Consider the following 25,036-nt stretch of genomic DNA (forward strand, 5'->3'; position numbering starts at 1 on the left):
AGACCTCTGTATGTGATCAAGCACTCGTCTGACTCTCAAAGAAGCAGCTGAAATGGCCTGGCGGAAAGGTGCTTACCTTTTAAATGGCAGACAACGGGAACATCTACATCCATTTCTAATGTGACCTCTACCTTTGTTTTGAGTATTTCAATGATCTTTACTGAGTTTACCATCAGGTTTCCATGTGATAGAGTCTGCAGGAGTGAAAACTGGGCTTTGCTAGGTAAGAATTTCTCCATTGCTTCCAGGTAGGTTGCAGATTAAGAGGCTGTATGTCAAAGTCTATGTTATAGGGCCAAGTATTCCTGATGGTGTGGCAGGCCTTCTCACCCCTTCAGGGAGTAGTGATACATTAGGCAACTGTAGACTAGTTGATAAACCTTTGGAATCATTCTCTTTGGCTCTACAACCAATTAGTTCCACATGTCAAGGGGATGTAGCTCAGTGGAAGAGCGCATGCTTTGCATGTATGAGGTCCAGGGTTCAATCCCCTGCATCTCCATGAGCATTGTCTATAGATATTGTTGGCTATATTTTAACCTTTCGGGTTGAGCTGACATTCAGACGCTGTGCATTTCTCTTACCCTTTTCGTGCCTTAATAGTGTTGCTTGCAGCTTCTCTTATTGATAGACGATGCTCAGTTTCCGTTCGGTTATACATCGGTCACAATGGTGTCGTGTTTTTGAGCATGTTCACTGCTGCTTTTAACACATGCCTTCGTAACCGAAGATCACCGGTTAGCCATTGGACCATTAAAGTGCTTTGTCAGTTTTCAATTCTGTTTTTGTTCCTTGCAAACTTGACATTCTGGCATGGCTGCTGCTGAAGTATAACTTGCTTCATGGGTTCGTCCTTTTACTGCTTCTGGTGGCCGTATTTGCTGTGCTAGACTCTTTCAGAATTCTGAAGACAACCTTACAAGTGGGGATGTAGTTCAGAGGTAGAGCGCATGCTTTGCCTGTGTGAGGAACTGTCTTCGACCCCCAGCATCTCAATGAAGCATAGCTTGTTTCCTGAATGCCATTGTTTAACACTCAGGTACTCTTGCTTCCTGTTAGGCCCCAACAACCAAAAAGTGCTCTTTCCTGGGTGAGTCCCAAACGGCTGTGACTCAACTGTGCAACTTTCTTCCAGTCACCAAGATATGGGTTGCTTCTTCTGTTCTCCTTTTGGTAGCTGCCTATGCAATGCTATTTTGGTTACAGCCTATGGACAGTGTAGAATCGGTAGAATTGGTATCAATTCACGGGTCAGAACAGTGTTGTGATTTTGAGCATGTTCCAGCCATTTCCACACACTTCCGCTGTCAGAGTTACCACATGCCCTCATAGGTTTGTGTGTGGTTCAAATTTAAGCACTCTCTCTTTTCTGTGGCATGGTGGCCAAGTGGAAAGGCGTCGGTCTCGTAAACCGAAGATCACGGGTTCGATCCCCGTTCGTGCCTTTAAGGAAAGTCGACCGAAGGGTCTATAATGTCCATTCACTACCAAAATATCTGCTTCCAATTTTGTCCTTGTACAAGAGACCTCTGTATGTGATCAAGCACTCGTCTGACTCTCAAAGAAGCAGCTGAAATGGCCTGGTGGAAAGGTGCTTACCTTTTAAATGGCAGACAACGGGAACATCTACATCCATTTCTAATGTGACCTCTACCTTTGTTTTGAGTATTTCAATGATCTTTACTGAGTTTACCATCAGGTTTCCATGTGATAGAGTCTGCAGGAGCGAAAACTGGGCTTTGCTAGGTAAGAATTTCTCCATTGCTTCCAGGTAGTTTGCAGATTAAGAGGCTGTATGTCAAAGTCTATGTTATAGGGCCAAGGATTCCTGATGGTGTGGCAGGCCTTCTCACCCCTTCAGGGAGTAGTGATACATTAGGCAACTGTAGACTAGTTGATAAACCTTTGGAATCATTCTCTTTGGCTCTACAACCAATTAGTTCCACACGTCAAGGGGATGTAGCTCAGTGGAAGAGCGCATGCTTTGCATGTATGAGGTCCAGGGTTCAATCCCCTGCATCTCCATGAGCATTATCTATAGATATGGTTGGCTATATTTTAACCTTTCGGGTTGAGCTGACATTCAGACGCTGTGCATTTCTCTCACTCTTTTTGTGCCTTAATAGTGTTGCTTGCAGCTTCTCTTATTGATAGACGATGCTCAGTTTCCGTTCGGTTATACATAGGTCACAATGGTGTCGTGATTTTGAGCATGTTCCTGCCATTTCCTCACATTTCCGCTGTCGGAGTTACCACATGTCCTCATAAGTTTGTGTGTGGTTCAAATTTAAGGACTCTCTCTTTTCTATGGCATGGTGGCCAAGTGGTAAGGCGTTGGTCTCGTAAACTGAAGATCACGGGTTCGATCCCCGTTCGTGCCTTTAAGGAAAGTGGACCGAACGGTCTATAGTGTCCATTCACTACTAAAATATCTGCTTCCAATTTTGTCCTTGTACAAGAGACCTCTGTATGTGATCAAGCACTCGTCTGACTCTCAAAGAAGCAGCTGAAATGGCCTGGCGGAAAGGTGCTTACCTTTTAAATGGCAGACAACGGGAACATCTACATCCATTTCTAATGTGACCTCTACCTTTGTTTTGAGTATTTCAATGATCTTTACTGAGTTTACCATCAGGTTTCCATGTGATAGAGTCTGCAGGAGTGAAAACTGGGCTTTGCTAGGTAAGAATTTCTCCATTGCTTCCAGGTAGGTTGCATATTAAGAGGCTGTATGTCAAAGTCTATGTTATAGGGCCAAGTATTCCTGATGGTGTGGCAGGCCTTCTCACCCCTTCAGGGAGTAGTGATACATTAGGCAACTGTAGACTAGTTGATAAACCTTTGGAATCATTCTCTTTGGCTCTACAACCAATTAGTTCCACATGTCAAGGGGATGTAGCTCAGTGGAAGAGCGCATGCTTTGCATGTATGAGGTCCAGGGTTCAATCCCCTGCATCTCCATGAGCATTCTCTATAGATATTGTTGGCTATATTTTAACCTTTCGGGTTGAGCTGACATTCAGACGCTGTGCAGTTCTCTTACCCTTTTCGTGCCTTAATAGTGTTGCTTGCAGCTTCTCTTATTGATAGACGATGCTCAGTTTCCGTTCGGTTATACATCGGTCACAATGGTGTCGTGTTTTTGAGCATGTTCACTGCTGCTTTTAACACATGCCTTTGTAACCGAAGATCACCGGTTAGCCATTGGACCATTAAAGTGCTTTGTCAGTTTTCAATTCTGTTTTTGTTCCTTGCAAACTTGACATTCTGGCATGGCTGCTGCTGAAGTATAACTTGCTTCATGGGTTCGTCCTTTTACTGCTTCTGGTGGCCGTATTTGCTGTGCTAGACTCTTTCAGAATTCTGAAGACAACCTTACAAGTGGGGATGTAGTTCAGAGGTAGAGCGCATGCTTTGCCTGTGTGAGGAACTGTCTTCGACCCCCAGCATCTCAATGAAGCATAGCTTGTTTCCTGAATGCCATTGTTTAACACTCAGGTACTCTTGCTTCCTGTTAGGCCCCAACAACCAAAAAGTGCTCTTTCCTGGGTGAGTCCCAAACGGCTGTGACTCAACTGTGCAACTTTCTTCCAGTCACCAAGATATGGGTTGCTTCTTCTGTTCTCCTTTTGGTAGCTGCCTATGCAATGCTATTTTGGTTACAGCCTATGGACAGTGTAGAATCGGTAGAATTGGTATCAATTCACGGGTCAGAACAGTGTTGTGATTTTGAGCATGTTCCAGCCATTTCCACACACTTCCGCTGTCGGAGTTACCACATGCCCTCATAGGTTTGTGTGTGGTTCAAATTTAAGCACTCTCTCATTTCTGTGGCATGGTGGCCAAGTGGAAAGGCGTCGGTCTCGTAAACCGAAGGTCACGGGTTCGATCCCCGTTCGTGCCTTTAAGGAAAGTCGACCGAAGGGTCTATAATGTCCATTCACTACCAAAATATCTGCTTCCAATTTTGTCCTTGTACAAGAGACCTCTGTATGTGATCAAGCACTCGTCTGACTCTCAAAGAAGCAGCTGAAATGGCCTGGTGGAAAGGTGCTTACCTTTTAAATGGCAGACAACGGGAACATCTACATCCATTTCTAATGTGACCTCTACCTTTGTTTTGAGTATTTCAATGATCTTTACTGAGTTTACCATCAGGTTTCCATGTGATAGAGTCTGCAGGAGCGAAAACTGGGCTTTGCTAGGTAAGAATTTCTCCATTGCTTCCAGGTAGTTTGCAGATTAAGAGGCTGTATGTCAAAGTCTATGTTATAGGGCCAAGGATTCCTGATGGTGTGGCAGGCCTTCTCACCCCTTCAGGGAGTAGTGATACATTAGGCAACTGTAGACTAGTTGATAAACCTTTGGAATCATTCTCTTTGGCTCTACAACCAATTAGTTCCACACGTCAAGGGGATGTAGCTCAGTGGAAGAGCGCATGCTTTGCATGTATGAGGTCCAGGGTTCAATCCCCTGCATCTCCATGAGCATTATCTATAGATATGGTTGGCTATATTTTAACCTTTCGGGTTGAGCTGACATTCAGACGCTGTGCATTTCTCTCACTCTTTTTGTGCCTTAATAGTGTTGCTTGCAGCTTCTCTTATTGATAGACGATGCTCAGTTTCCGTTCGGTTATACATAGGTCACAATGGTGTCGTGATTTTGAGCATGTTCCTGCCATTTCCTCACATTTCCGCTGTCGGAGTTACCACATGTCCTCATAAGTTTGTGTGTGGTTCAAATTTAAGGACTCTCTCTTTTCTATGGCATGGTAGCCATGTGGTAAGGCGTAGGTCTCGTAAACCGAAGATCACGGGTTCGATCCCCGTTCGTGCCTTTAAGGAAAGCGGACCGAACGGTCTATAATGTCCATTCACTACTAAAATATCTGCTTCCAATTTTGTCCTTGTACAAGAGACCTCTGTATGTGATCAAGCACTCGTCTGACTCTCAAAGAAGCAGCTGAAATGGCCTGGCGGAAAGGTGCTTACCTTTTAAATGGCAGACAACGGGAACATCTACATCCATTTCTAAAGTGACCTCTACCTTTGTTTTGAGTATTTCAATGATCTTTACTGAGTTTACCATCAGGTTTCCATGTGATAGAGTCTGCAGGAGTGAAAACTGGGCTTTGCTAGGTAAGAATTTCTCCATTGCTTCCAGGTAGGTTGCAGATTAAGAGGCTGTATGTCAAAGTCTATGTTATAGGGCCAAGTATTCCTGATGGTGTGGCAGGCCTTCTCACCCCTTCAGGGAGTAGTGATACATTAGGCAACTGTAGACTAGTTGATAAACCTTTGGAATCATTCTCTTTGGCTCTACAACCAATTAGTTCCACATGTCAAGGGGATGTAGCTCAGTGGAAGAGCGCATGCTTTGCATGTATGAGGTCCAGGGTTCAATCCCCTGCATCTCCATGAGCATTGTCTATAGATATTGTTGGCTATATTTTAACCTTTCGGGTTGAGCTGACATTCAGACGCTGTGCATTTCTCTTACCCTTTTCGTGCCTTAATAGTGTTGCTTGCAGCTTCTCTTATTGATAGACGATGCTCAGTTTCCGTTCGGTTATACATCGGTCACAATGGTGTCGTGTTTTTGAGCATGTTCACTGCTGCTTTTAACACATGCCTTCGTAACCGAAGATCACCGGTTAGCCATTGGACCATTAAAGTGCTTTGTCAGTTTTCAATTCTGTTTTTGTTCCTTGCAAACTTGACATTCTGGCATGGCTGCTGCTGAAGTATAACTTGCTTCATGGGTTCGTCCTGTTACTGCTTCTGGTGGCCGTATTTGCTGTGCTAGACTCTTTCAGAATTCTGAAGACAACCTTACAAGTGGGGATGTAGCTCAGTGGTAGAGCCCATGCTTCGCCTGTGTGAGGAACTGGCTTCGACCCCCAGCATCTCAATGAAGCATAGCTTGTTTCCTGAATGCCATTGTTTAACACTCAGGTACTCTTGCTTCCTGTTAGGCCCCAACAACCAAAAAGTGCTCTTTCCTGGGTGAGTCCCAAACAGCTGTGACTCAACTGTGCAACTTTCTTCCAGTCACCAAGACATGGGTTGCTTCTTCTGTTCTCCTTTTGGTAGCTGCCTATGCAATGCTATTTTGGTTACAGCCTATGGACAGTGTAGAATCGGTAGAATTGGTATCAATTCACGGGTCAGAACAGTGTTGTGATTTTGAGCATGTTCCAGCCATTTCCACACATTTCCGCTGTCGGAGTTACCACATGTCCTCATAAGTTTGTGTGTGGTTCAAATTTAAGGACTCTCTCTTTTCTATGGCATGGTGGCCAAGTGGTAAGGCGTCGGTCTCGTAACCCGAAGATCACGGGTTTGATCCCCGTTCGTGCCTTTAAGGAAAGTGGACCGAACGGTCTATAATGTCCATTCACTACTAAAATATCTGCTTCCAATTTTGTCCTTGTACAAGAGATCTCTGTATGTGATCAAGCACTCGTCTGACTCTCAAAGAAGCAGCTGAAATGGCCTGGCGGAAAGGTGCTTACCTTTTAAATGGCAGACAACGGGAACATCTACATCCATTTCTAATGTGACCTCTACCTTTGTTTTGAGTATTTCAATGATCTTTACTGAGTTTACCATCAGGTTTCCATGTGATAGAGTCTGCAGGAGCGAAAACTGGGCTTTGCTAGGTAAGAATTTCTCCATTGCTTCCAGGTAGGTTGCAGATTAAGAGGCTGTATGTCAAAGTCTATGTTATAGGGCCAAGTATTCCTGATGGTGTGGCAGGCCTTCTCACCCCTTCAGGGAGTAGTGATACATTAGGCAACTGTAGACTAGTTGATAAACCTTTGGAATCATTCTCTTTGGCTCTACAACCAATTAGTTCCACATGTCAAGGGGATGTAGCTCAGTGGAAGAGCGCATGCTTTGCATGTATGAGGTCCAGGGTTCAATCCCCTGCATCTCCATGAGCATTGTCTATAGATATTGTTGGCTATATTTTAACCTTTCGGGTTGAGCTGACATTCAGACGCTGTGCATTTCTCTTACACTTTTCGTGCCTTAATAGTGTTGCTTGCAGCTTCTCTTATTGATAGACGATGCTCAGTTTCCGTTCGGTTATACATCGGTCACAATGGTGTCGTGTTTTTGAGCATGTTCACTGCTGCTTTTAACACATGCCTTCGTAACCGAAGATCACCGGTTAGCCATTGGACCATTAAAGTGCTTTGTCAGTTTTCAATTCTGTTTTTGTTCCTTGCAAACTTGACATTCTGGCATGGCTGCTGCTGAAGTATAACTTGCTTCATGGGTTCGTCCTGTTACTGCTTCTGGTGGCCGTATTTGCTGTGCTAGACTCTTTCAGAATTCTGAAGACAACCTTACAAGTGGGGATGTAGCTCAGTGGTAGAGCCCATGCTTCGCCTGTGTGAGGAACTGGCTTCGACCCCCAGCATCTCAATGAAGCATAGCTTGTTTCCTGAATGCCATTGTTTAACACTCAGGTACTCTTGCTTCCTGTTAGGCCCCAACAACCAAAAAGTGCTCTTTCCTGGGTGAGTCCCAAACGGCTGTGACTCAACTGTGCAACTTTCTTCCAGTCACCAAGACATGGGTTGCTTCTTCTGTTCTCCTTTTGGTAGCTGCCTATGCAATGCTATTTTGGTTACAGCCTATGGACAGTGTAGAATCGGTAGAATTGGTATCAATTCACGGGTCAGAACAGTGTTGTGATTTTGAGCATGTTCCAGCCATTTCCACACACTTCCGCTGTCGGAGTTACCACATGCCCTCATAGGTTTGTGTGTGGTTCAAATTTAAGCACTCTCTCTTTTCTATGGCATGGTGGCCAAGTGGTAAGGCGTCGGTCTCGTAAACCGAAGATCACGGGTTCGATCCCCGTTCGTGCCTTTAAGGAAAGTGGACCGAACGGTCTATAATGTCCATTCACTACTAAAATATCTGCTTCCAGTTTTGTCCTTGTACAAGAGACCTCTGTATGTGATCAAGCACTCGTCTGACTCTCAAAGAAGCAGCTGAAATGGCCTGGCGGAAAGGTGCTTACCTTTTAAATGGCAGACAACGGGAACATCTACATCCATGTTCACTGCTGCTTTTAACACATGCCTTCGTAACCGAAGATCACCGGTTAGCCATTGGACCATTAAAGTGCTTTGTCAGTTTTCAATTCTGTTTTTGTTCCTTGCAAACTTGACATTCTGGCATGGCTGCTGCTGAAGTATAACTTGCTTCATGGGTTCGTCCTGTTACTGCTTCTGGTGGCCGTATTTGCTGTGCTAGACTCTTTCAGAATTCTGAAGACAACCTTACAAGTGGGGATGTAGCTCAGTGGTAGAGCCCATGCTTCGCCTGTGTGAGGAACTGGCTTCGACCCCCAGCATCTCAATGAAGCATAGCTTGTTTCCTGAATGCCATTGTTTAACACTCAGGTACTCTTGCTTCCTGTTAGGCCCCAACAACCAAAAAGTGCTCTTTCCTGGGTGAGTCCCAAACGGCTGTGACTCAACTGTGCAACTTTCTTCCAGTCACCAAGACATGGGTTGCTTCTTCTGTTCTCCTTTTGGTAGCTGCCTATGCAATGCTATTTTGGTTACAGCCTATGGACAGTGTAGAATTGGTAGAATTGGTATCAATTCACGGGTCAGAACAGTGTTGTGATTTTGAGCATGTTCCAGCCATTTCCACACACTTCCGCTGTCGGAGTTACCACATGCCCTCATAGGTTTGTGTGTGGTTCAAATTTAAGCACTCTCTCTTTTGTATGGCATGGTGGCCAAGTGGGAAGGCGTCGGTCTCGTAAACCGAAGATCACGGGTTCGATCCCCGTTCGTGCCTTTAAGGAAAGTGGACCGAACGGTCTATAATGTCCATTCACTACTAAAATATCTGCGTCCAATTTTGTCCTTGTACAAGAGACCTCTGTATGTGATCAAGCACTCGTCTGACTCTCAAAGAAGCAGCTGAAATGGCCTGGCGGAAAGGTGCTTACCTTTTAAATGGCAGACAACGGGAACATCTACATCCATGTTCACTGCTGCTTTTAACACATGCCTTCGTAACCGAAGATCACCGGTTAGCCATTGGACCATTAAAGTGCTTTGTCAGTTTTCAATTCTGTTTTTGTTCCTTGCAAACTTGACATTCTGGCATGGCTGCTGCTGATGTATAACTTGCTTCATGGGTTCGTCCTGTTACTGCTTCTGGTGGCCGTATTTGCTGTGCTAGACTCTTTCAGAATTCTGAAGACAACCTTACAAGTGGGGATGTAGCTCAGTGGTAGAGCCCATGCTTCGCCTGTGTGAGGAACTGGCTTCGACCCCCAGCATCTCAATGAAGCATAGCTTGTTTCCTGAATGCCATTGTTTAACACTCAGGTACTCTTGCTTCCTGTTAGGCCCCAACAACCAAAAAGTGCTCTTTCCTGGGTGAGTCCCAAACGGCTGTGACTCAACTGTGCAACTTTCTTCCAGTCACCAAGACATGGGTTGCTTCTTCTGTTCTCCTTTTGGTAGCTGCCTATGCAATGCTATTTTGGTTACAGCCTATGGACAGTGTAGAATCGGTAGAATTGGTATCAATTCACGGGTCAGAACAGTGTTGTGATTTTGAGCATGTTCCAGCCATTTCCACACACTTCCGCTGTCGGAGTTACCACATGCCCTCATAGGTTTGTGTGTGGTTCAAATTTAAGCACTCTCTCTTTTCTACGGCATGGTGGCCAAGTGGTAAGGCGTCGGTCTCGTAAACCGAAGATCATGGGTTCGATCCCCGTTCGTGCCTTTAACACTGGAACTCCTGAGATTTCAAGGTTCTGAGGACATCACCCCTCCTTCTCCTGCCCAATTAGCAGGACCATACATATGTTAATTTCAGAGCAAGACAGGAGCAGAAAGACAGGCAGGAGCTCTGTGGCAGGAGCTCTGTGGTGCACCAGGTCTAGTCTGTGTGCAGTCTGTGTGCACCAGGTCTAGTTTGTAGTCTAAAATAAATAAATAAAGTTTAGCCCTGTTTCGGCGTTATGTGTGAAGCGCTACATATTGACATAAGTATTATTTAGAGCGGTGAACCATTATCATTAGCGTGGTATTGGCGTTATGTATGAAGCAAGCGTCTCAGATTTTCTTGTGCATGCACTTCAATAGCGCCACACATTTACATGGCTGAACCAACCATTATCACGGGTCCATATTGTTCCCGTGAAACACATTATCATTAGCGTGGTATTGGCGTTATGTATGAAGCAAACGTCCCAGATTTTCTTGTGTATGCACTTCAATAGCGCCACACATTTACATGGCTGAACCAACCATTATCACGGGTTCATATTGTTCCCGTGAAACACATTATCATTAGCGTGGTATTGGCGTTATGTATGAAGCAAGCGTCCCAGATTTTCTTGTGTATGCACTTCAATAGCAGCAACAAAGTAATAAAGGTATAGTAAAGTAATATTTATTTGTACATTTACTTATTTTTACTCATACAGCATAGTAACATAATATTTTTTTGCAGTGTTTATGCTTGTGTTTGACTGATATTTCGTTTGTGTAAATAAGATATTTCGTTCATGTAAATAACTTAGCGTCATTTATTTATTTTTACTCATACAGCATAGTAATATAATATTTTTTGCAGTGTTTATGCTTGTGTTTGACTGATATTTCGTTCGTGTAAATAAGATATTTCGTTTGTGTAAATAACTTAGCGTCATTTATTTATTTTTACTCATACAGCATAGTAATATAATATTTTTTGTGTTTTCTTGTGTTTGACTGATATTTCGTTCGTGTAAATAAGATATTTCGTTTGTGTAAATAACTTAGCGTCATTTATTTATTTTTACTCATACAGCATAGTAATATAATATTTTTTGCAGTGTTTATGCTTGTGTTTGACTGATATTTCGTTCGTGTAAATAAGATATTTCGTTTGTGTAAATAACTTAGCGTCATTTATTTATTTTTACTCATACAGCATAGTAATATAATATTTTTTGTGTTTTCTTGTGTTTGACTGATATTTCGTTCGTGTAAATAAGATATTTCGTTTGTGTAAATAACTTAGCGTCATTTATTTATTTTTACTCATACAGCATAGTAATATAATATTTTTTGCAGTGTTTATGCTTGTGTTTGACTGATATTTCGTTTGTGTAAATAAGATATTTCGTTTGTGTAAATAACTTAGCGTCATTTATTTATTTTTACTCATACAGCATAGTAATATAATATTTTTTGCAGTGTTTATGCTTGTGTTTGACTGATATTCACGGATTGCCGTGAACCATTATCACGGGTCCAATCAACTTTTATTGTTCCCGTGTATGCAGGGGATTAGCCCGGTTTCGGTTTCGGCGTTATGTGTGAAGCGCCACCTATTATAATAAAGTATAATTAGTATGCGCTGTTGTGGGTGTGTTCTTCAGAGTCATGATAAAAGCTGAAACCCAAAGGCAGGCGACTTACATTTTCACTACTATCCTGTGTGGAGACGACGCAAAACACCATGGCAAGACAGAGGACGTTCACCGGTCAAGAAGTTGCGGCTTTGCTGACCAACGAGGACTGCTGTGAGTCCGATGCGGGAGAAGGACCCTCCTGTTTTTTGACCAGCGATTCATCCGATGAAGAAAGAAGCAGTACATCGGATGAGGTACAACAGAGCCCTCCAAGGAAGAGACGGACACAGGCTGACACCACACCTGCACCAACCGTACGGGCAAAAGATGGAACTGTTTGGGAGAAGGTTGGCATCGCACGCTCTCGTGTCAGCAGCTGTTCGCCTAATTCAACATTTGTTGAGCCGTCCGGGCCTACAGAGCATGCAAAGGTATAGTAACTTCATATTTCTTTCCAGTGTTTCTGCTTGTGTTTGAATGATATTTAGTACGTGTAATTTACCTAGCGTCATTTGTTTACTTTTACTAATACAGCGTAGGATCACAAGCAGACTGCAGAGTTTTCTGTGTTTGCTCGACATGGAGATGCTGCGAATCATCACAGACTGCACTGTCCATGAAGCCCGCAGAACAGACAGCAGCTGGAGTTTGTCGGTCAGCGAGTTTATGGCATTCGTAGCAATCCTATTTCTACGAGCAGTCCTCTGTCCAGTTGGAGCGATGTCGGACTGTTGGTCGGCAATGTTCGCTGTGCCTTCGATCCAGGAGACAATGGCACGGGACCGCTACCAAGAAATCATGCGGTACTTGCGCTTTGATAATAAGGACACCCGTGCGGAGCGTGCAAAGAGCGACAGATTTGCTGCGATTTCGGACATCTGGCAGCGATTTGTGAACAACTGCATTTTGTGCTATACCCCAGGCAAGGAACTGACAGTCGACGAGCAGCTGTTTCCGACCAAGGTTCGCTGTCCATTCACCCAGTACATTGCCTCAAAGCCGGACAAGTTTGGAATAAAGTTTTGGGTTGCTTCTGAGTTGAACACAAAGTACATGTGCAACGCCATTCCATACCTTGGAAAGGACCCCGATCGTCCCAAGGGGGAAAGAGTGTCCGAGAATGTGGTGATGAAGCTTATGAAGCCATACCTGGGCAAGGGCAGAACTGTAGCCACAGACAATTTTTTCACATCTCTTTCCCTGGCTAAGAAGCTGCTGGAATGCAACACGACTCTGCTTGGGACAATGAACAAGATTCGCCGAGAAGTTCCTTTGGAAGCCAAAAACGCCAAGGGACGTGAGAAGTTGTCAACGGAGGTGTACAGATCCGATGATGCGCTTCTGACGGTGTATGCCTCCAAGCCCAACAAAACAGTTTGCGTTCTGAGCACTATGCACACGCACGTGGAGATTGCAGACGACCGCAAAAAGAAGCCAAACACTGTGACGGACTACAACCGGACGAAGGTATGCATGTGTTGGCATTGATAAATCAATTTATCATACATGAATGAATTTATTCAAAATATAACATGTACTTCTTTGTATTTGTTCTTTGCAGTGCGCCGTTGACATCATGGACCAGAAGGCGCGTGCATACACAGTGCGCGCAGGAACACGCCGGTGGCCCGTTGCAGTGTTTTATAACATACTTGACCTGGCAGCGATGAACGCGCATGTTTTGTACACGGCATGTACGGGGTCCACAGAGAGTAGGAGAGTTTTTATGTGTACTCTTGCTGAGGAACTCCGTCTTCGTTTCCTACAGGAAAAGGAGTTGAAGAGAACGCCACGTCCTTCGCCTGCTCCTGGAAAGAAGACTACGTGTCAGGTGCAGACAAACTGCAACCGGAACCACAGCATAACCCCGTGCGCTGCATGCGGCAAGTACACCTGTCGCAAGTGTAGGGCAGAGTGTCCCTGGCTGTGTGGCAACTGTGTACCTAAAACTACATGAAGGTACGTCGATAAGTATATTTATATATATATATATATATATAAATATATTATATATATATACAGACAACCAATCTCACACACATATATATACACACACACTATTATTTGAACATAACCAAAAATCTCTTCTCTTTCTGTTCCACAGTCGCACATCATGAAACCCGGTGTCACGGTCTGCCCCGCATCTCCTGCCATTTCATGTCTGTTTCCGTGTTAGTCCTCTGTTTATTTCTCGTCGTGGTTGCTGGTTATTTTTCTCATGGTTGCTGCAATTGGATTCCCGTTCTGTTATGACCCATGCCTGTGACATTTTCACAGAATCAATTTATACATGAATGAATTCGTTCTAAATATAACATGTACTTCTGTGCGTGCATACACAGTGCGCGCAGGAACACGCCGGTGGCCCGTTGACCTTGGCAGCGATGAACGATGAACCTGCCGCAAATGTAAGAAAGAGGGTCCCTGGCTGGTACACATGAATAAATTCGTTCAAAATATAACATGTACTTTGTTCTTTGCAGTGCGCCGTTGACAGACATCATGAAGGTGCGTGCATACACAGTGCACGCAGGAACACGCCGGTGGCCCGTTGCATGCAGCGAGTACACCCTGGCTGTGTAGCAACTGTTGGCTACAACTACATGAAGGTACGTTGATAAGTAGGCCTACATACGTAACACCACATATGTTACGTATTTTTGTCTTCTGAAAGATTTTATTCAAAATGTAAGGTGTACCTTGAATTGTTCTCCACAGCATCAACGCGTGTGTTGCATGCGGCAAGTGCATCTGGCGAGTACACCCTCAACTTCAAGACACCCTCAACTTTCTTGACATTCCACTTCAAGAAACCCGGAATAGACATCCATGTTTGATCAAAATAAAGTTGTTTTACAGCACATGAATTTGTTCTTCCTGTCTTTTCCTCTCCTTTTCCAGTCTGCTGTTTAGATCACAACATTTATCAGCCATATATATAATTGCGCCATATAATTTCTTAGCTTTTCAAACGCGAATTCAAACGCGGAAACAGAAAGTGTAACAAATATTATATAGTGTAGTAAATATACAAAGAGCTTCAAACAATATACAAAGAGGTTCAGACAATTTTATTTATTTTTATTGTTTGACGGGACTCATTTGAGAAACTCTCTACGTGCGCTTGAATTGTATCTTTTGAAACACGAGTCTACAAAATTTCCGCTGTTTGTTGTAGGATCGGTAACATATACAGTCTGCTTGTTTGTAACCAAGTTTTTCGTGAAGTATCACGTTTGGTGCCTTGTATGAGCTTGGAGGTGAGCCGCTTGTGCTTTGGCAGGCGTATGAGCTGGGGGTGAGACGCTTCCACCGCATTACCAAGACAATGGGCGTTAATCTCTTCACAGCAGGGGAGTGGGCTACATGGACCTTACTAAGCCTTGCGAAAATTTTCGCGGCCGTCGGGTTCCTAGTGTTAAGGAAAGTGGCCCGAAGGGTCTATAATGTCCATTCACTACCAAAATATCTGCTTCCAGTTTTGTCCTTGTACAAGAGACCTCTGTATGTGATCAAGCACTCGTCTGACTCTCAAAGAAGCAGCTGAAATGGCCTGGTGGAAAGGTGCTTACCTTTTAAATGGCAGACAACGGGAACATCTACATCCATTTCTAATGTGACCTCTACCTTTGTTTTGAGTATTTCAATGATCTTTACTGAGTTTACCATCAGGTTTCCATGTGATAGAGTCTGCAGGAGCGAAAACTGGGCTTTGCTAGGTAAGAATTTCTCCATTGCTTCCAGGTAGTTTGCAGATTAAGAGGCTGTATGTCAAAGTCTATGTTATAGGGCAGGGGTACTCAACTGGCGGACCGCGGTCCGGATCCGGACCCGAACGCAGTCCTGTCCGGACCCAATCTCATTCCTGATTAACTGGATACGGACTAAAACAAAACCGTAGCATTTATTTCAGGGCTATTGAAAAAACACTCCGTCACGAGTGTTACGTTCGCCACCCCGCTCAACAACAAGCCTGCCTGGTTGACGCTTCGCGAGCGGCGCGAGGGTCCGCGTGGCGAAAATGACGTAATCGCTGTGGCTCCGCGTGTGCGTGAGTGTCTCGCGCGCTGTCGGTTCGAGAGGTCGTGCACCTCTCGAATTTTGTAACTTCGCGCCGCGCTTCAGCGCAATGAACAAAGTCACTTTTTCAGGGTTCATACACCTTTATAAGGTGGAATTCAAGCACTTGTACGCCACTTTCAAGGTTCATTTCAATATTTCCCAGCATGTTAAACATAATTAAGTAAAAAAAAAAACGCCCAATCTTCACGTCTTCGCGTTCTCTCATGTTTCGTCCTGGAATTACAAGAGGCTCGTAGGCCTATTTGTTAACTTAATACAAGAGAACTATTCAGTCAGACAGATATTTGTTGTGAAACCAAGTAGTTACAATTTCAAGCATTTTAAAGTACTTTAACCTAAATTCCAGCACTTTTCAACACCCCCCCCCCCCCACCCCCCCCCGCCGCCGCTCAACAACTTACGTTCGCCACCCCCGCCGCACCGGACCTCAGGTCACAGGTATCTGCCAAAACTGGACCGCAGACAAATTTAGTTGAGTACGCCTGTTATAGGGCCAAGGATTCCTGATGGTGTGGCAGGCCTTCTCACCCCTTCAGGGAGTAGTGATACATTAGGCAACTGGACTAGTTGATAAACCTTTGGAATCATTCTCTTTGGCTCTACAACCAATTAGTTCCACACGTCAAGGGGATGTAGCTCAGTGGAAGAGCGCATGCTTTGCATGTATGAGGTCCAGGGTTCAATCCCCTGCATCTCCATGAGCATTATCTATAGATATGGTTGGCTATATTTTAACCTTTCGGGTTGAGCTGACATTCAGACGCTGTGCATTTCTCTCACTCTTTTTGTGCCTTAATAGTGTTGCTTGCAGCTTCTCTTATTGATAGACGATGCTCAGTTTCCGTTCGGTTATACATCGGTCACAATGGTGTCGTGTTTTTGAGCATGTTCACTGCTGCTTTTAACACACGCCTTCGTAACCGAAGATCACCGGTTAGCCATTGGACCATTAAAGTGCTTTGTCAGTTTTCAATTCTGTTTTTGTTCCTTGCAAACTTGACATTCTGGCATGGCTGCTGCTGAAGTATAACTTGCTTCATGGGTTCGTCCTGTTACTGCTTCTGGTGGCCGTATTTGCTGTGCTAGACTCTTTCAGAATTCTGAAGACAACCTTACAAGTGGGGATGTAGCTCAGTGGTAGAGCCCATGCTTCGCCTGTGTGAGGAACTGGCTTCGACCCCCAGCATCTCAATGAAGCATAGCTTGTTTCCTGAATGCCATTGTTTAACACTCAGGTACTCTTGCTTCCTGTTAGGCCCCAACAACCAAAAAGTGCTCTTTCCTGGGTGAGTCCCAAACGGCTGTGACTCAACTGTGCAACTTTCTTCCAGTCACCAAGACATGGGTTGCTTCTTCTGTTCTCCTTTTGGTAGCTGCCTATGCAATGCTATTTTGGTTACAGCCTATGGACAGTGTAGAATCGGTAGAATTGGTATCAATTCACGGGTCAGAACAGTGTTGTGATTTTGAGCATGTTCCAGCCATTTCCACACACTTCCGCTGTCGGAGTTACCACATGCCCTCATCGGTTTGTGTGTGGTTCAAATTTAAGCACTCTTTCTTTTCTACGGCATGGTGGCCAAGTGGTAAGGCGTCGGTCTCGTAAACCGAAGATCATGGGTTCGATCCCCGTTCGTGCCTTTAAGGAAAGTGGACCGAAGGGTCTATCATGTCCATTCACTACCAAAATATCTGCTTCCAATTATGTCCTTGTACAAGAGACCTCTGTATGTGATCAAGCACTCGTCTGACTCTCAAAGAAGCAGCTGAAATGGCCTGGTGGAAAGGTGCTTACCTTTTAAATGGCAGACAACGGGAACATCTACATCCATTTCTAATGTGACCTCTACCTTTGTTTTGAGTATTTCAATGATCTTTACTGAGTTTACCATCAGGTTTCCATGTGATAGAGTCTGCAGGAGCGAAAACTGGGCTTTGCTAGGTAAGAATTTCTCCATTGCTTCCAGGTAGTTTGCAGATTAAGAGGCTGTATGTCAAAGTCTATGTTATAGGGCCAAGGATTCCTGATGGTGTGGCAGGCCTTCTCACCCCTTCAGGGAGTAGTGATACATTAGGCAACTGGACTAGTTGATAAACCTTTGGAATCATTCTCTTTGGCTCTACAACCAATTAGTTCCACACGTCAAGGGAATGTAGCTCAGTGGAAGAGCGCATGCTTTGCATGTATGAGGTCCAGGGTTCAATCCCCTGCATCTCCATGAGCATTATCTATAGATATGGTTGGCTATATTTTAACCTTTCGGGTTGAGCTGACATTCAGACGCTGTGCATTTCTCTCACTCTTTTTGTGCCTTAATAGTGTTGCTTGCAGCTTCTCTTATTGATAGACGATGCTCAGTTTCCGTTCGGTTATACATCGGTCACAATGGTGTCGTGTTTTTGAGCATGTTCACTGCTGCTTTTAACACATGCCTTCGTAACCGAAGATCACCGGTTAGCCATTGGACCATTAAAGTGCTTTGTCAGTTTTCAATTCTGTTTTTGTTCCTTGCAAACTTGACATTCTGGCATGGCTGCTGCTGAAGTATAACTTGCTTCATGGGTTCGTCCTGTTACTGCTTCTGGTGGCCGTATTTGCTGTGCTAGACTCTTTCAGAATTCTGAAGACAACCTTACAAGTGGGGATGTAGCTCAGTGGTAGAGCCCATGCTTCGCCTGTGTGAGGAACTGGCTTCGACCCCCAGCATCTCAATGAAGCATAGCTTGTTTCCTGAATGCCATTGTTTAACACTCAGGTACTCTTGCTTCCTGTTAGGCCCCAACAACCAAAAAGTGCTCTTTCCTGGGTGAGTCCCAAACGGCTGTGACTCAACTGTGCAACTTTCTTCCAGTCACCAAGACATGGGTTGCTTCTTCTGTTCTCCTTTTGGTAGCTGCCTATGCAATGCTATTTTGGTTACAGCCTATGGACAGTGTAGAATCGGTAGAATTGGTATCAATTCACGGGTCAGAACAGTGTTGTGATTTTGAGCATGTTCCAGCCATTTCCACACACTTCCGCTGTCGGAGTTACCACATGCCCTCATAGGTTTGTGTGTGGTTCAAATTTAAGCACTCTCTCTTTTCTGTGGCATGGTGGCCAAGTGGTAAGGCGTCGGTCTCGTAAACCGAAGATCATGGGTTCGATCCCCGTTCGTGCCTTTAAGGAAAGTGGACCGAAGGGTCTATAATGTCCATTCACTACCAAAATATCTGCTTCCAGTTTTGTCCTTGTACAAGAGACCTCTGTATGTGATCAAGCACTCGTCTGACTCTCAAAGAAGCAGCTGAAATGGCCTGGTGGAAAGGTGCTTACCTTTTAAATGGCAGACAACGGGAACATCTACATCCATTTCTAATGTGACCTCTACCTTTGTTTTGAGTATTTCAATGATCTTTACTGAGTTTACCATCAGGTTTCCATGTGATAGAGTCTGCAGGAGCGAAAACTGGGCTTTGCTAGGTAAGAATTTCTCCATTGCTTCCAGGTAGTTTGCAGATTAAGAGGCTGTATGTCAAAGTCTATGTTATAGGGCAGGGGTACTCAACTGGCGGACCGCGGTCCGGATCCGGACCCGAACGCAGTCCTGTCCGGACCCAATCTCATTCCTGATTAACTGGATATGGACTAAAACAAAACCGTAGCATTTATTTCAGGGCTATTGAAAAAACACTCCGTCACGAGTGTTACGTTCGCCACCCCGCTCAACAACAAGCCTGCCTGGTTGACGCTTCGCGAGCGGCGCGAGGGTCCGCGCGGCGAAAATGACGTAATCGCTGTGGCTCCGCGTGTGCGTGAGTGTCTCGCGCGCTGTCGGTTCGAGAGGTCGTGCACCTCTCGAATTTTGTAACTTCGCGCCGCGCTTCAGCGCAATGAACAAAGTCACTTTTTCAGGGTTCATACACCTTTATAAGGTGGAATTCAAGCACTTGTACGCCACTTTCAAGGTTCATTTCAATATTTCCCAGCATGTTAAACATAATTAAGTAAAAAAAAAAACGCCCAATCTTCACGTCTTCGCGTTCTCTCATGTTTCGTCCTGGAATTACAAGAGGCTCGTAGGCCTATTTGTTAACTTAATACAAGAGAACTATTCAGTCAGACAGATATTTGTTGTGAAACCAAGTAGTTACAATTTCAAGCATTTTAAAGTACTTTAACCTAAATTCCAGCACTTTTCAACACCCCCCCCCCCCCCACCCCCCCCCGCCGCCGCTCAACAACTTACGTTCGCCACCCCCCGCCGCACCGGACCTCAGGTCACAGGTATCTGCCAAAACTGGACCGCAGACAAATTTAGTTGAGTACGCCTGTTATAGGGCCAAGGATTCCTGATGGTGTGGCAGGCCTTCTCACCCCTTCAGGGAGTAGTGATACATTAGGCAACTGGACTAGTTGATAAACCTTTGGAATCATTCTCTTTGGCTCTACAACCAATTAGTTCCACACGTCAAGGGGATGTAGCTCAGTGGAAGAGCGCATGCTTTGCATGTATGAGGTCCAGGGTTCAATCCCCTGCATCTCCATGAGCATTATCTATAGATATGGTTGGCTATATTTTAACCTTTCGGGTTGAGCTGACATTCAGACGCTGTGCATTTCTCTCACTCTTTTTGTGCCTTAATAGTGTTGCTTGCAGCTTCTCTTATTGATAGACGATGCTCAGTTTCCGTTCGGTTATACATCGGTCACAATGGTGTCGTGTTTTTGAGCATGTTCACTGCTGCTTTTAACACACGCCTTCGTAACCGAAGATCACCGGTTAGCCATTGGACCATTAAAGTGCTTTGTCAGTTTTCAATTCTGTTTTTGTTCCTTGCAAACTTGACATTCTGGCATGGCTGCTGCTGAAGTATAACTTGCTTCATGGGTTCGTCCTGTTACTGCTTCTGGTGGCCGTATTTGCTGTGCTAGACTCTTTCAGAATTCTGAAGACAACCTTACAAGTGGGGATGTAGCTCAGTGGTAGAGCCCATGCTTCGCCTGTGTGAGGAACTGGCTTCGACCCCCAGCATCTCAATGAAGCATAGCTTGTTTCCTGAATGCCATTGTTTAACACTCAGGTACTCTTGCTTCCTGTTAGGCCCCAACAACCAAAAAGTGCTCTTTCCTGGGTGAGTCCCAAACGGCTGTGACTCAACTGTGCAACTTTCTTCCAGTCACCAAGACATGGGTTGCTTCTTCTGTTCTCCTTTTGGTAGCTGCCTATGCAATGCTATTTTGGTTACAGCCTATGGACAGTGTAGAATCGGTAGAATTGGTATCAATTCACGGGTCAGAACAGTGTTGTGATTTTGAGCATGTTCCAGCCATTTCCACACACTTCCGCTGTCGGAGTTACCACATGCCCTCATCGGTTTGTGTGTGGTTCAAATTTAAGCACTCTCTCTTTTCTACGGCATGGTGGCCAAGTGGTAAGGCGTCGGTCTCGTAAACCGAAGATCATGGGTTCGATCCCCGTTCGTGCCTTTAAGGAAAGTGGACCGAAGGGTCTATAATGTCCATTCACTACCAAAATATCTGCTTCCAATTATGTCCTTGTACAAGAGACCTCTGTATGTGATCAAGCACTCGTCTGACTCTCAAAGAAGCAGCTGAAATGGCCTGGTGGAAAGGTGCTTACCTTTTAAATGGCAGACAACGGGAACATCTACATCCATTTCTAATGTGACCTCTACCTTTGTTTTGAGTATTTCAATGATCTTTACTGAGTTTACCATCAGGTTTCCATGTGATAGAGTCTGCAGGAGCGAAAACTGGGCTTTGCTAGGTAAGAATTTCTCCATTGCTTCCAGGTAGTTTGCAGATTAAGAGGCTGTATGTCAAAGTCTATGTTATAGGGCCAAGGATTCCTGATGGTGTGGCAGGCCTTCTCACCCCTTCAGGGAGTAGTGATACATTAGGCAACTGGACTAGTTGATAAACCTTTGGAATCATTCTCTTTGGCTCTACAACCAATTAGTTCCACACGTCAAGGGAATGTAGCTCAGTGGAAGAGCGCATGCTTTGCATGTATGAGGTCCAGGGTTCAATCCCCTGCATCTCCATGAGCATTATCTATAGATATGGTTGGCTATATTTTAACCTTTCGGGTTGAGCTGACATTCAGACGCTGTGCATTTCTCTCACTCTTTTTGTGCCTTAATAGTGTTGCTTGCAGCTTCTCTTATTGATAGACGATGCTCAGTTTCCGTTCGGTTATACATCGGTCACAATGGTGTCGTGTTTTTGAGCATGTTCACTGCTGCTTTTAACACACGCCTTCGTAACCGAAGATCACCGGTTAGCCATTGGACCATTAAAGTGCTTTGTCAGTTTTCAATTCTGTTTTTGTTCCTTGCAAACTTGACATTCTGGCATGGCTGCTGCTGAAGTATAACTTGCTTCATGGGTTCGTCCTGTTACTGCTTCTGGTGGCCGTATTTGCTGTGCTAGACTCTTTCAGAATTCTAAAGACAACCTTACAAGTGGGGATGTAGCTCAGTGGTAGAGCCCATGCTTCGCCTGTGTGAGGAACTGGCTTCGACCCCCAGCATCTCAATGAAGCATAGCTTGTTTCCTGAATGCCATTGTTTAACACTCAGGTACTCTTGCTTCCTGTTAGGCACCAACAACCAAAAAGTGCTCTTTCCTGGGTGAGTCCCAAACGGCTGTGACTCAACTGTGCAACTTTCTTCCAGTCACCAAGACATGGGTTGCTTCTTCTGTTCTCCTTTTGGTAGCTGCCTATGCAATGCTATTTTGGTTACAGCCTATGGACAGTGTAGAATCGGTAGAATTGGTATCAATTCACGGGTCAGAACAGTGTTGTGATTTTGAGCATGTTCCAGCCATTTCCACACACTTCCGCTGTCGGAGTTACCACATGCCCTCATAGGTTTGTGTGTGGTTCAAATTTAAGCACTCTCTCTTTTCTACGGCATGGTGGCCAAGTGGTAAGGCGTTGGTCTCGTAAACCGAAGATCATGGGTTCGATCCCCGTTCGTGCCTTTAAGGAAAGTGGACCGAAGGGTCTATAATGTCCATTCACTACCAAAATATCTGCTTCCAGTTTTGTCCTTGTACAAGAGACCTCTGTATGTGATCAAGCACTCGTCTGACTCTCAAAGAAGCAGCTGAAATGGCCTGGTGGAAAGGTGCTTACCTTTTAAATGGCAGACAACGGGAACATCTACATCCATTTCTAATGTGACCTCTACCTTTGTTTTGAGTATTTCAATGATCTTTACTGAGTTTACCATCAGGTTTCCATGTGATAGAGTCTGCAGGAGCGAAAACTGGGCTTTGCTAGGTAAGAATTTCTCCATTGCTTCCAGGTAGTTTGCAGATTAAGAGGCTGTATGTCAAAGTCTATGTTATAGGGCAGGGGTACTCAACTGGCGGACCGCGGTCCGGATCCGGACCCGAACGCAGTCCTGTCCGGACCCAATCTCATTCCTGATTAACTGGATACGGACTAAAACAAAACCGTAGCATTTATTTCAGGGCTATTGAAAAAACACTCCGTCACGAGTGTTACGTTCGCCACCCCGCTCAACAACAAGCCTGCCTGGTTGACGCTTCGCGAGCGGCGCGAGGGTCCGCGTGGCGAAAATGACGTAATCGCTGTGGCTCCGCGTGTGCGTGAGTGTCTCGCGCGCTGTCGGTTCGAGAGGTCGTGCACCTCTCGAATTTTGTAACTTCGCGCCGCGCTTCAGCGCAATGAACAAAGTCACTTTTTCAGGGTTCATACACCTTTATAAGGTGGAATTCAAGCACTTGTACGCCACTTTCAAGGTTCATTTCAATATTTCCCAGCATGTTAAACATAATTAAGTAAAAAAAAAAACGCCCAATCTTCACGTCTTCGCGTTCTCTCATGTTTCGTCCTGGAATTACAAGAGGCTCGTAGGCCTATTTGTTAACTTAATACAAGAGAACTATTCAGTCAGACAGATATTTGTTGTGAAACCAAGTAGTTACAATTTCAAGCATTTTAAAGTACTTTAACCTAAATTCCAGCACTTTTCAACACCCCCCCCCCCCACCCCCCCCCGCCGCCGCTCAACAACTTACGTTCGCCACCCCCCGCCGCACCGGACCTCAGGTCACAGGTATCTGCCAAAACTGGACCGCAGACAAATTTAGTTGAGTACGCCTGTTATAGGGCCAAGGATTCCTGATGGTGTGGCAGGCCTTCTCACCCCTTCAGGGAGTAGTGATACATTAGGCAACTGGACTAGTTGATAAACCTTTGGAATCATTCTCTTTGGCTCTACAACCAATTAGTTCCACACGTCAAGGGGATGTAGCTCAGTGGAAGAGCGCATGCTTTGCATGTATGAGGTCCAGGGTTCAATCCCCTGCATCTCCATGAGCATTATCTATAGATATGGTTGGCTATATTTTAACCTTTCGGGTTGAGCTGACATTCAGACGCTGTGCATTTCTCTCACTCTTTTTGTGCCTTAATAGTGTTGCTTGCAGCTTCTCTTATTGATAGACGATGCTCAGTTTCCGTTCGGTTATACATCGGTCACAATGGTGTCGTGTTTTTGAGCATGTTCACTGCTGCTTTTAACACACGCCTTCGTAACCGAAGATCACCGGTTAGCCATTGGACCATTAAAGTGCTTTGTCAGTTTTCAATTCTGTTTTTGTTCCTTGCAAACTTGACATTCTGGCATGGCTGCTGCTGAAGTATAACTTGCTTCATGGGTTCGTCCTGTTACTGCTTCTGGTGGCCGTATTTGCTGTGCTAGACTCTTTCAGAATTCTGAAGACAACCTTACAAGTGGGGATGTAGCTCAGTGGTAGAGCCCATGCTTCGCCTGTGTGAGGAACTGGCTTCGACCCCCAGCATCTCAATGAAGCATAGCTTGTTTCCTGAATGCCATTGTTTAACACTCAGGTACTCTTGCTTCCTGTTAGGCCCCAACAACCAAAAAGTGCTCTTTCCTGGGTGAGTCCCAAACGGCTGTGACTCAACTGTGCAACTTTCTTCCAGTCACCAAGACATGGGTTGCTTCTTCTGTTCTCCTTTTGGTAGCTGCCTATGCAATGCTATTTTGGTTACAGCCTATGGACAGTGTAGAATCGGTAGAATTGGTATCAATTCACGGGTCAGAACAGTGTTGTGATTTTGAGCATGTTCCAGCCATTTCCACACACTTCCGCTGTCGGAGTTACCACATGCCCTCATCGGTTTGTGTGTGGTTCAAATTTAAGCACTCTCTCTTTTCTACGGCATGGTGGCCAAGTGGTAAGGCGTCGGTCTCGTAAACCGAAGATCATGGGTTCGATCCCCGTTCGTGCCTTTAAGGAAAGTGGACCGAAGGGTCTATAATGTCCATTCACTACCAAAATATCTGCTTCCAATTATGTCCTTGTACAAGAGACCTCTGTATGTGATCAAGCACTCGTCTGACTCTCAAAGAAGCAGCTGAAATGGCCTGGTGGAAAGGTGCTTACCTTTTAAATGGCAGACAACGGGAACATCTACATCCATTTCTAATGTGACCTCTACCTTTGTTTTGAGTATTTCAATGATCTTTACTGAGTTTACCATCAGGTTTCCAT

General features: G+C 44.9%; 1 long non-coding RNA gene and 22 other non-coding genes across 23 annotated transcripts; all 23 read left to right on the top strand.

The window, feature by feature from the left end:
• The first annotated feature begins 430 nt into the window (after positions 1 to 430).
• Positions 431 to 502, top strand: trnaa-ugc (transfer RNA alanine (anticodon UGC)). The gene has a single exon. It is a non-coding gene; the product is annotated as a tRNA-Ala (tRNA).
• Positions 503 to 1,373: 871 nt separating this feature from the next.
• On the top strand, positions 1,374 to 1,445 carry trnat-cgu (transfer RNA threonine (anticodon CGU)). The gene has a single exon. It is a non-coding gene; the product is annotated as a tRNA-Thr (tRNA).
• A 508-nt stretch (positions 1,446 to 1,953) lies between these two features.
• trnaa-ugc (transfer RNA alanine (anticodon UGC)) lies at positions 1,954 to 2,025 on the top strand. Its single transcript has one exon. It is a non-coding gene; the product is annotated as a tRNA-Ala (tRNA).
• Positions 2,026 to 2,309: 284 nt separating this feature from the next.
• On the top strand, positions 2,310 to 2,381 carry trnat-cgu (transfer RNA threonine (anticodon CGU)). Its single transcript has one exon. It is a non-coding gene; the product is annotated as a tRNA-Thr (tRNA).
• A 508-nt stretch (positions 2,382 to 2,889) lies between these two features.
• On the top strand, positions 2,890 to 2,961 carry trnaa-ugc (transfer RNA alanine (anticodon UGC)). Its single transcript has one exon. It is a non-coding gene; the product is annotated as a tRNA-Ala (tRNA).
• Positions 2,962 to 3,832: 871 nt separating this feature from the next.
• On the top strand, positions 3,833 to 3,904 carry trnat-cgu (transfer RNA threonine (anticodon CGU)). The gene has a single exon. It is a non-coding gene; the product is annotated as a tRNA-Thr (tRNA).
• A 508-nt stretch (positions 3,905 to 4,412) lies between these two features.
• trnaa-ugc (transfer RNA alanine (anticodon UGC)) lies at positions 4,413 to 4,484 on the top strand. The gene has a single exon. It is a non-coding gene; the product is annotated as a tRNA-Ala (tRNA).
• An 864-nt stretch (positions 4,485 to 5,348) lies between these two features.
• Positions 5,349 to 5,420, top strand: trnaa-ugc (transfer RNA alanine (anticodon UGC)). The gene has a single exon. It is a non-coding gene; the product is annotated as a tRNA-Ala (tRNA).
• A 1,451-nt stretch (positions 5,421 to 6,871) lies between these two features.
• Positions 6,872 to 6,943, top strand: trnaa-ugc (transfer RNA alanine (anticodon UGC)). Its single transcript has one exon. It is a non-coding gene; the product is annotated as a tRNA-Ala (tRNA).
• An 871-nt stretch (positions 6,944 to 7,814) lies between these two features.
• Positions 7,815 to 7,886, top strand: trnat-cgu (transfer RNA threonine (anticodon CGU)). Its single transcript has one exon. It is a non-coding gene; the product is annotated as a tRNA-Thr (tRNA).
• Positions 7,887 to 8,759: 873 nt separating this feature from the next.
• On the top strand, positions 8,760 to 8,831 carry trnat-cgu (transfer RNA threonine (anticodon CGU)). Its single transcript has one exon. It is a non-coding gene; the product is annotated as a tRNA-Thr (tRNA).
• Positions 8,832 to 9,704: 873 nt separating this feature from the next.
• Positions 9,705 to 9,776, top strand: trnat-cgu (transfer RNA threonine (anticodon CGU)). The gene has a single exon. It is a non-coding gene; the product is annotated as a tRNA-Thr (tRNA).
• A 3,865-nt stretch (positions 9,777 to 13,641) lies between these two features.
• On the top strand, positions 13,642 to 14,209 carry LOC143502115 (uncharacterized). The gene is made up of 3 exons (XR_013127093.1): positions 13,642 to 13,802; positions 13,878 to 14,003; positions 14,113 to 14,209. It is a non-coding gene; the product is annotated as an uncharacterized LOC143502115 (long non-coding RNA).
• A 1,894-nt stretch (positions 14,210 to 16,103) lies between these two features.
• trnaa-ugc (transfer RNA alanine (anticodon UGC)) lies at positions 16,104 to 16,175 on the top strand. Its single transcript has one exon. It is a non-coding gene; the product is annotated as a tRNA-Ala (tRNA).
• Positions 16,176 to 17,046: 871 nt separating this feature from the next.
• On the top strand, positions 17,047 to 17,118 carry trnat-cgu (transfer RNA threonine (anticodon CGU)). The gene has a single exon. It is a non-coding gene; the product is annotated as a tRNA-Thr (tRNA).
• Positions 17,119 to 17,624: 506 nt separating this feature from the next.
• On the top strand, positions 17,625 to 17,696 carry trnaa-ugc (transfer RNA alanine (anticodon UGC)). The gene has a single exon. It is a non-coding gene; the product is annotated as a tRNA-Ala (tRNA).
• Positions 17,697 to 18,567: 871 nt separating this feature from the next.
• trnat-cgu (transfer RNA threonine (anticodon CGU)) lies at positions 18,568 to 18,639 on the top strand. Its single transcript has one exon. It is a non-coding gene; the product is annotated as a tRNA-Thr (tRNA).
• A 1,293-nt stretch (positions 18,640 to 19,932) lies between these two features.
• On the top strand, positions 19,933 to 20,004 carry trnaa-ugc (transfer RNA alanine (anticodon UGC)). Its single transcript has one exon. It is a non-coding gene; the product is annotated as a tRNA-Ala (tRNA).
• An 871-nt stretch (positions 20,005 to 20,875) lies between these two features.
• Positions 20,876 to 20,947, top strand: trnat-cgu (transfer RNA threonine (anticodon CGU)). The gene has a single exon. It is a non-coding gene; the product is annotated as a tRNA-Thr (tRNA).
• Positions 20,948 to 21,453: 506 nt separating this feature from the next.
• On the top strand, positions 21,454 to 21,525 carry trnaa-ugc (transfer RNA alanine (anticodon UGC)). Its single transcript has one exon. It is a non-coding gene; the product is annotated as a tRNA-Ala (tRNA).
• Positions 21,526 to 22,396: 871 nt separating this feature from the next.
• trnat-cgu (transfer RNA threonine (anticodon CGU)) lies at positions 22,397 to 22,468 on the top strand. Its single transcript has one exon. It is a non-coding gene; the product is annotated as a tRNA-Thr (tRNA).
• Positions 22,469 to 23,759: 1,291 nt separating this feature from the next.
• On the top strand, positions 23,760 to 23,831 carry trnaa-ugc (transfer RNA alanine (anticodon UGC)). The gene has a single exon. It is a non-coding gene; the product is annotated as a tRNA-Ala (tRNA).
• An 871-nt stretch (positions 23,832 to 24,702) lies between these two features.
• On the top strand, positions 24,703 to 24,774 carry trnat-cgu (transfer RNA threonine (anticodon CGU)). Its single transcript has one exon. It is a non-coding gene; the product is annotated as a tRNA-Thr (tRNA).
• Positions 24,775 to 25,036: the final 262 nt, after the last annotated feature.

Source organism: Brachyhypopomus gauderio, unplaced genomic scaffold (assembly GCF_052324685.1).
Source record: "Brachyhypopomus gauderio isolate BG-103 unplaced genomic scaffold, BGAUD_0.2 sc191, whole genome shotgun sequence".
Lineage (NCBI taxonomy): Eukaryota > Metazoa > Chordata > Actinopteri > Gymnotiformes > Hypopomidae > Brachyhypopomus > Brachyhypopomus gauderio.